Source organism: Balaenoptera ricei, chromosome 2 (genome assembly GCF_028023285.1).
Source record: "Balaenoptera ricei isolate mBalRic1 chromosome 2, mBalRic1.hap2, whole genome shotgun sequence".
Taxonomy (NCBI): Eukaryota; Metazoa; Chordata; class Mammalia; order Artiodactyla; family Balaenopteridae; genus Balaenoptera; species Balaenoptera ricei.
This window is the reverse complement of record NC_082640.1, coordinates 29405606-29411991: the sequence shown is the minus strand read 5'-3', so window position 1 is coordinate 29411991 and position 6386 is coordinate 29405606.

The following is a 6386-nucleotide window of genomic DNA, read 5'->3' as shown; positions in this document are numbered from 1 at the left end:
GCAAAGTAGTCCTCGCTAAGGAGCCGGCAGTTCTGAGACTTGAGTCTTTGGATTTATGTGGAGAAGCTTAGTGGCCGGCAGGGCGAGGGCGGTGCTAAATCCCTGCACGAGGTGCCCGATGCGCTCCTTCAAAGAGAGAGCGTGCAGTTTGGATGTTTGTGGGAAAGGAGATGAAAACCAGGCATTACAGCCAAGGTGGACAGAGGTCACTACATCCCGGAGCTGGAACGTAGCCTCCTTCCCAGCCATGCGCTTTCCTCCTCAGCTCCGGCTCCACCCCGCTAATTCGGGAGATGCAGCCCCTTCACAGTCGTCTTGGGGGGGGGCAGAGGCTGCTCGGTGCATCAGGCAAACGTTCACAGGAGCCCCCAGCTGCTTCCACTGTGAAGGTGCGAAGGCTCATCGCTGGCTGCCTCAGATGGTCCTTCCGCCACGTCCAGGCCATGTCCAGGAGGCCTCAAGAGTGTCCCCTTCATCCTGGGCTTGGTTGTCCGGGCGTCAAAACCTCACCGCTTCAGCCCAGGGAGTAAATCAAAGGTTTTTTAGTGAAGATAGCAATTACAGTTCCCTTCTGCCTCCCCCTCTGTCCCCTGTGAGCTCCCAGGGAGGGGGGCAAAGGTCAGAAGTCACGCTGGACGGAACTGACACTCGGTTCCTCAGCCCGAAGCAGAGTTTGGGGCAAAGCTTGGTAAGGAGAGTCCGCAGGGTCCCTGCCTGGCCTCTTTCAGACACGAGTGTCTGAGTCCCAGCAAAATTGATCATTCATCCGTCTGTGACTCCTGCTATGCTGAGAATCCAAATGCAGAAAGAATTCCAAATGCAGAAAGAATGTTTCCTTTTTCAAATGTCAACAAATGAGTCCTCAGATTTATCCACAGGTAAATAACAAGTGCAGTGGACATTTTTATTCATTTTGGCTGCCGAGTTTCTGAACCCACTTCTCTGCGCAGCCCACCCCGTCCTGTGCCGAAGCAGAGCCTGAGGCCAGGAGCTGTGCGCCTGGGTCATGGAGGAAAGCGGACCGAGTTGGGGGGGTGGGGTGTGGTCTCCGAGGGCGAGTCCAGCTCAGCCCCAGCCTGCGGGGACTCAAGGCCAGAGGGTCAGCCTTGGTCCGACCTCTGCATTGTCGGCTGTCAGTGTGGCTCCCCCTAGGGCAGGGGTGGTTCTCCGGGACACGCCCAGCAGACACCCAAGAGGCAGACGACCCTCCTTCCCGCCCCATCACGTAGTCACGACAGTAAGGGTCGGTTTCCCGCTTCCTGCGTGTCCACCGCATGGGGAGCCTGCAGTGACCCAGAAACAGCTGTTGCTTTGGGAACAGTGTGGCTCTTACCACAGCCCTGGCTGAAGCATCCTCCCAAGTGGCGGCTTGAGAAACGCGAATTCTCCGAGTGCCTAAGGGAATCGTGGAAGTGGGTCCACTTCCTCCCCCTTGGTTTCCAGAACCTGTTTTCCCCCCATGGGGACACGGCTCCGTTGGTTTACAGTAGGTACTATGTCGTGAATGATAGCGTTCCACCTGGGGGTGCCTCCCGCTGCTGCCCCTTCCAGGCCACCTCACCACTCCGCGGTCTGGTCCGTGGTGGGTCACGTAGTCACCGTCCTACCTCCTGTGACGTCAGGGGGGTCCCTCGGTCTGAGATGTGGCACTCAGTGCCTGGGTGGCACCAGCGTCCAGACTAAACGCTCTCATCAGGCCGCCTCTCCGCGAAGAATGACCCTGACCTGATCCACTTGCTGCTGGGTGCCGGCTGGTCTCGTGCTGGCAGGTGTGATCACCCAGCTCAGCTTCGGCTGCAGCAGCCTTGGGGGAAGGACCCACACCCTGTGGTCCATGTAATGCCTCCATCTGCACCCCTGTGGCAACTTTTCTGTGAGGCCCCAGAGTGTCAGAGGACAGAGGGACAGGCTGTCACCTGCCTGCCACGGATGCTCTCGTGGCCTCACCTGAGATACCGTGATGGTCACCTTCTGCTTCCAGCCTGAGCCCCACCCACCTTCCTCCCCGATCCTCCAGCCTTTCTCCTTCCTGGTCCTGGGCAACCAGGGGGCCATTTGTCATCCCCTTTAGTCTGTATGTGTCCTCACCTTTGGCTCGTTTTTCCTCCAGACTGAGTGGGCCTCCAGACCTATGCTTGAAGCCTGATTACAGGGGGAGTCTCCCCTCACAATCTCACGAGCCACTTCCTTAAAGTTAATCTCTCTCTATGTTCACGTCCAGTTGGGTCTGTTTTCTGGAGACCCCTGGCTGGTAGGTGTGGCCCTAAGTGTCCTCTCTATTTGGGCAACTGACCATAAGACTTGGAAAGTGAGGAGCTGCCCAGCCCTTCCCACCCCCAACCTGAAGATGAAGGAATCTTCAGAACATCCCGTCCTCCCCTACCTCTGCCCCCACCTCCGCCTCCACCCTGAGATCTCACACCCTTGCTGTGCTTAATGGAAAATAAATACAGACGGAAAAACTTTTTAAGAAATCCCCACCCTGCCGGGGAGGAACGTGTGTTAGGATTTCAGACTCGGATGGATGAGGCTCTTTCGGATATGAAAGCTCACCTGCGACCATCACACTGCAGCTCACCAGCCCCGTGTTTGGCTCCAGCGCTAGGGTGACAAGTGAAATAGTGAAGTCCCTTCCGCCAGCCCGTGGACGGGCAGAGAATGTTGTTGGGAGACGCTCAGTTGAACTCTGGGATGTCCAGCCCGTGCTGAGTCCTGTAGGACTGGGACCGTGAACACCCCTGGGTGATGCTCTAGGTGTTTCCCATGCCCGATAGCCACCTGACTTAGTATTCTGTGGGAAAATGATGGCCATGCCTACACTCATGTGCAGATGTGGGGGGAGCGCTCAGAACACCTTAAGTATGTGCAGTGTTTTTTGAAGCACTGAAATATTCCAACTTTCCCGGTTCCCTTCAGGGGAGGCCCTGGGCACCAGTGGGAAGAGGATGCGGCAGTGAGAAAACGGAGGGAAGGTCCCAGGGACTGAGACGCTGAGTCGGGGTATGGGGCGTCTTCCACTCCCGGCCCTGGGATACTCTCCGTAGTTCACTGACAGTAAATCCATAAGGGCAGCACCTGGGCCATCCACGCACAGGCGCAATCATTGTAAGGAGACAAAGGTTTTGGAGTGGACTGTGCCATTTCCTTGTGGGGGGCAGACCCTCCGTGGACTCTGAACCCCTAGAACTCTGCTTGATGAAAAAGGCCCAACACCCCAGGAAAGCACAATTGTACTTGATATTTTTATTCTCTTAACAGAAACATTCACTTCTCAGATTTCACTGAAGTGCAATTTACAGAACTTAGAGGTAAATTAACATGTGTAAATTCATATTTTAAGGTTTTGGATTTTTTTTTTACAAATATTACAAATATATATCGATTGGTACAATATTGCCATTCAATCATGCTTTTCATGTACATACCTTCACTTAAGAATTACTATTTATTAAGTTCATTTTGCTTAAAAAAATGCTGAAAATGAACTGGGCACTGCTGGGGAAGTTTTTTTTTCTCCCTTTTTTACTGATGCTTATACAGCAGAGTGATAGAAATCTAGTGCCTGTGTAAAAAGAGGCCCTAGAATCCAGATCGTTTGTCTTTATCTTTAGAGGATATTTCATCTCTCCAGCTTTGATTCTGAAATGAGTTGGGAGCTAGGTATTTCCTTCCCCAGGGATTGATGCTGCCTGCATGTCACTGCAGGAGAGATATTGTTTGGTCTAAATTTCTAGAGCTGTGGCATCAGTGTCCCTTTCGGTGGACAGGCTCCAGGGGTCTGAAGGGACTTGTAGGTCCCTCTAGACAAGAAGTCACAGGAACACGCCAGGACCTTCTAGTCCTGAGCAAAGGCCTGACCTCAGGTCAGTGAAGTGGGGCTCAGGGGCGGACACGGGCCTGAGACTTAACGCTCGATCGTACCAGGAACCAGGGGTTTAGGATGGAGAGTCAGCCAAGAAAAAAGGAGGAGGAAGGGCAGGGAGAGGAAATGCAAGAAAGAAGAGGGAGAAGAGGTAGGTTGGGGCCGTGGTAGCGGTGGCCCCATCGCTGCAGTTTTCCAGAGCCGTCCCTCGATGGCTGCTTCTTCTGTCTTGTTTCTGCTTCCTCATCCCCCCACCCCCCGCCATCCTTTACTTGATCTGATTCAGAATTTGTGGGGGAGTCTTGTTAGGAGCCGGCAGTGTCCCCGCGTTCCCAGAACCAGCCATGCTGCAGCTGGGGGTGAGTCAGCACCGCGGACAGCGGCGGGTACCTGGCAGCTGTGAAGTCCCCACCGCCCTCTCCGCAAGCGCCCGTCACTGTGCCCAGAGGGGCCTCGGAGCACGGGTCTGTCCCTCCTGAATCACAGAGCTTTCGGTATTTCACCCCACCCCTGACCCCCGCAAGGACTCAGCTGGGACAGCCTTTCGACATGTGCGGGGCGGTGGGTCCCTGCTCCTGGATGGGGAGGGCGGTGGGGAAACCAGCCAGGGTTCACCCGGCTTTGCTGGGTGTTAACGAGGCTTCTGCCAAAAGAGGTCACAGCCATCGATTCGTGGTACGTAAACAGATTTTCCTAACTTTCCTTTGGTCTTATTAGAAAGTGCTATTTATTGTATTTTGGACCAATTCAATGATTTCATTAGAATGGCTTCTTAAAAAAGGGGTATAGAAGTTTCTCTAAATTAAAAATGTCTACTTTAAGTTTCAAATGTCTTTTTAAATTTTTTTAAACAAGATACTATAGACACATCTTGAAATTTTTAATCTAAAAATAGGATTTCATCAAAATACTCTATTCTATTCTGGGCATTGATACACCGTGTATTTACTATTTATGGCTCTCCAGACGTGATAAACACTATACCAAAGAAAAAAAGGAAGAAAGAAAGAAAGAAAGAAAGCATTTATCTTTATTGATAAGAACAGAATTCTGTGAAAAAAAATTATGTGGGAAAAATATGAGCTGTGTTTCCTTGAAAAGCAACTCAAGTCAACGTTTCTGAGGAACAGCAGACATCAGACACTGTAGTGGCCAGATGGGTACATACAGACTTAGAAAGGAACAAAAAGGAAACAACAGTTATAGACCTGCAAAATAGACCCGCAAATCATTTGCTCAGCAAAAACAAAACCCAAAGATAATCCTAAACCCAGTAACTTGCTATCACACGTTGTGGGATCACGTGCTGGGAGGGGACAAGCAGAGCCACCGACCTCCTGACCCTCTGGGGCTGGGTCCTGCCAGGAGGACCAGGCTGGGAACTGTAAGTCGCTTACGTTTTTCTGCCTGACGGGAAGTGCTGTGGGCTTGGGAGGCAGATGGAGGTGCTGCCGACTTTATTTGGATGTTAGTGGGAGGGCAGATTGTGGGAGGGTGGATGCGAACACGGAGCAGGGCAAGCGTGAAGCACGGAGACGCAGGATGGTGGTCGAGGCAGGTTCGGCAGGTGGGGGGCCCTTTTGTTGGCTCCGTCCTGCTTTCAGGGCGACTCAAGTGTTTGTTCTCCTCACAGAGACCCAGGTGGGGAGGTGTGCGGGCTCCTCTGGACTCGAATTCCCCCGATTTTTCTAATCGAAAGAGGCAGGTGGACCTGTGTAAATGCTGCTGGTGCTCCCGGGGGCCTGGAGCAAAGGGAGATGCACCTCTGAGCTCCAGGCTGCCCTGAGCCAAGCCCTCCAGCTACCCTGGTGCCATGTTTGAGCCCGGGGCCCCCTCCTCTGGCCGTCCCAGCCCTCCTGTCCCGTCCCCGCCCGCCTGTGCCCGGAGCCCGGGGTCCCTCGTCCCCAGCTCCCTCTCTGTTTCCCACTCACTTGCGGCAAAGCTCCAGGCCCTGAAATGGACTTCCTGCTGCCCTAGGGACTCTTCTCTCATCCATCTCTCCCTCCGAGAAGCGGCCTCCTGACCCGACAGACAAGTCCCCACGCCGGTGCTAATGGGTACCAGGGTGCTAGGGGTGGCTTTCTCCAGGAGCAGATGTTTATACATGAGGAAGTTTGTGTGGTTCTGGAGAGCCAGTGCCTCGAGCCCTGTGGGGTGCTCATCATGGGTGGGTGGGCGCCTTCCAAGCCCCTAGAACCAGGTCCCATGGGCAGTGCCCTCTGTGCCCCTTTGTGGGTCGGCCCCCCCACATCTTCCCTGCCATCTGCTCCCTGTAGTAGGAGCTCGTTCATTACAAAGCATGGACCACGTCTCCAAGCAACAGCCCAGAGTACTGTGAGCTGAGCTTCTGGTCACAGATTCCAGCCAGGACTGGACTGTGTCTCCCACTTTCAGAGCAGGGCTCCAGACACGGGGCTCAGAGCGTCTGAGTCCCAACCAGCCCTGAGGCCTCTGGTTCTCTGAGCTTTGTCCTGATGACACGTCAAATGATCAGAAACTAACATAAACTGGCCTTTTGATCCTA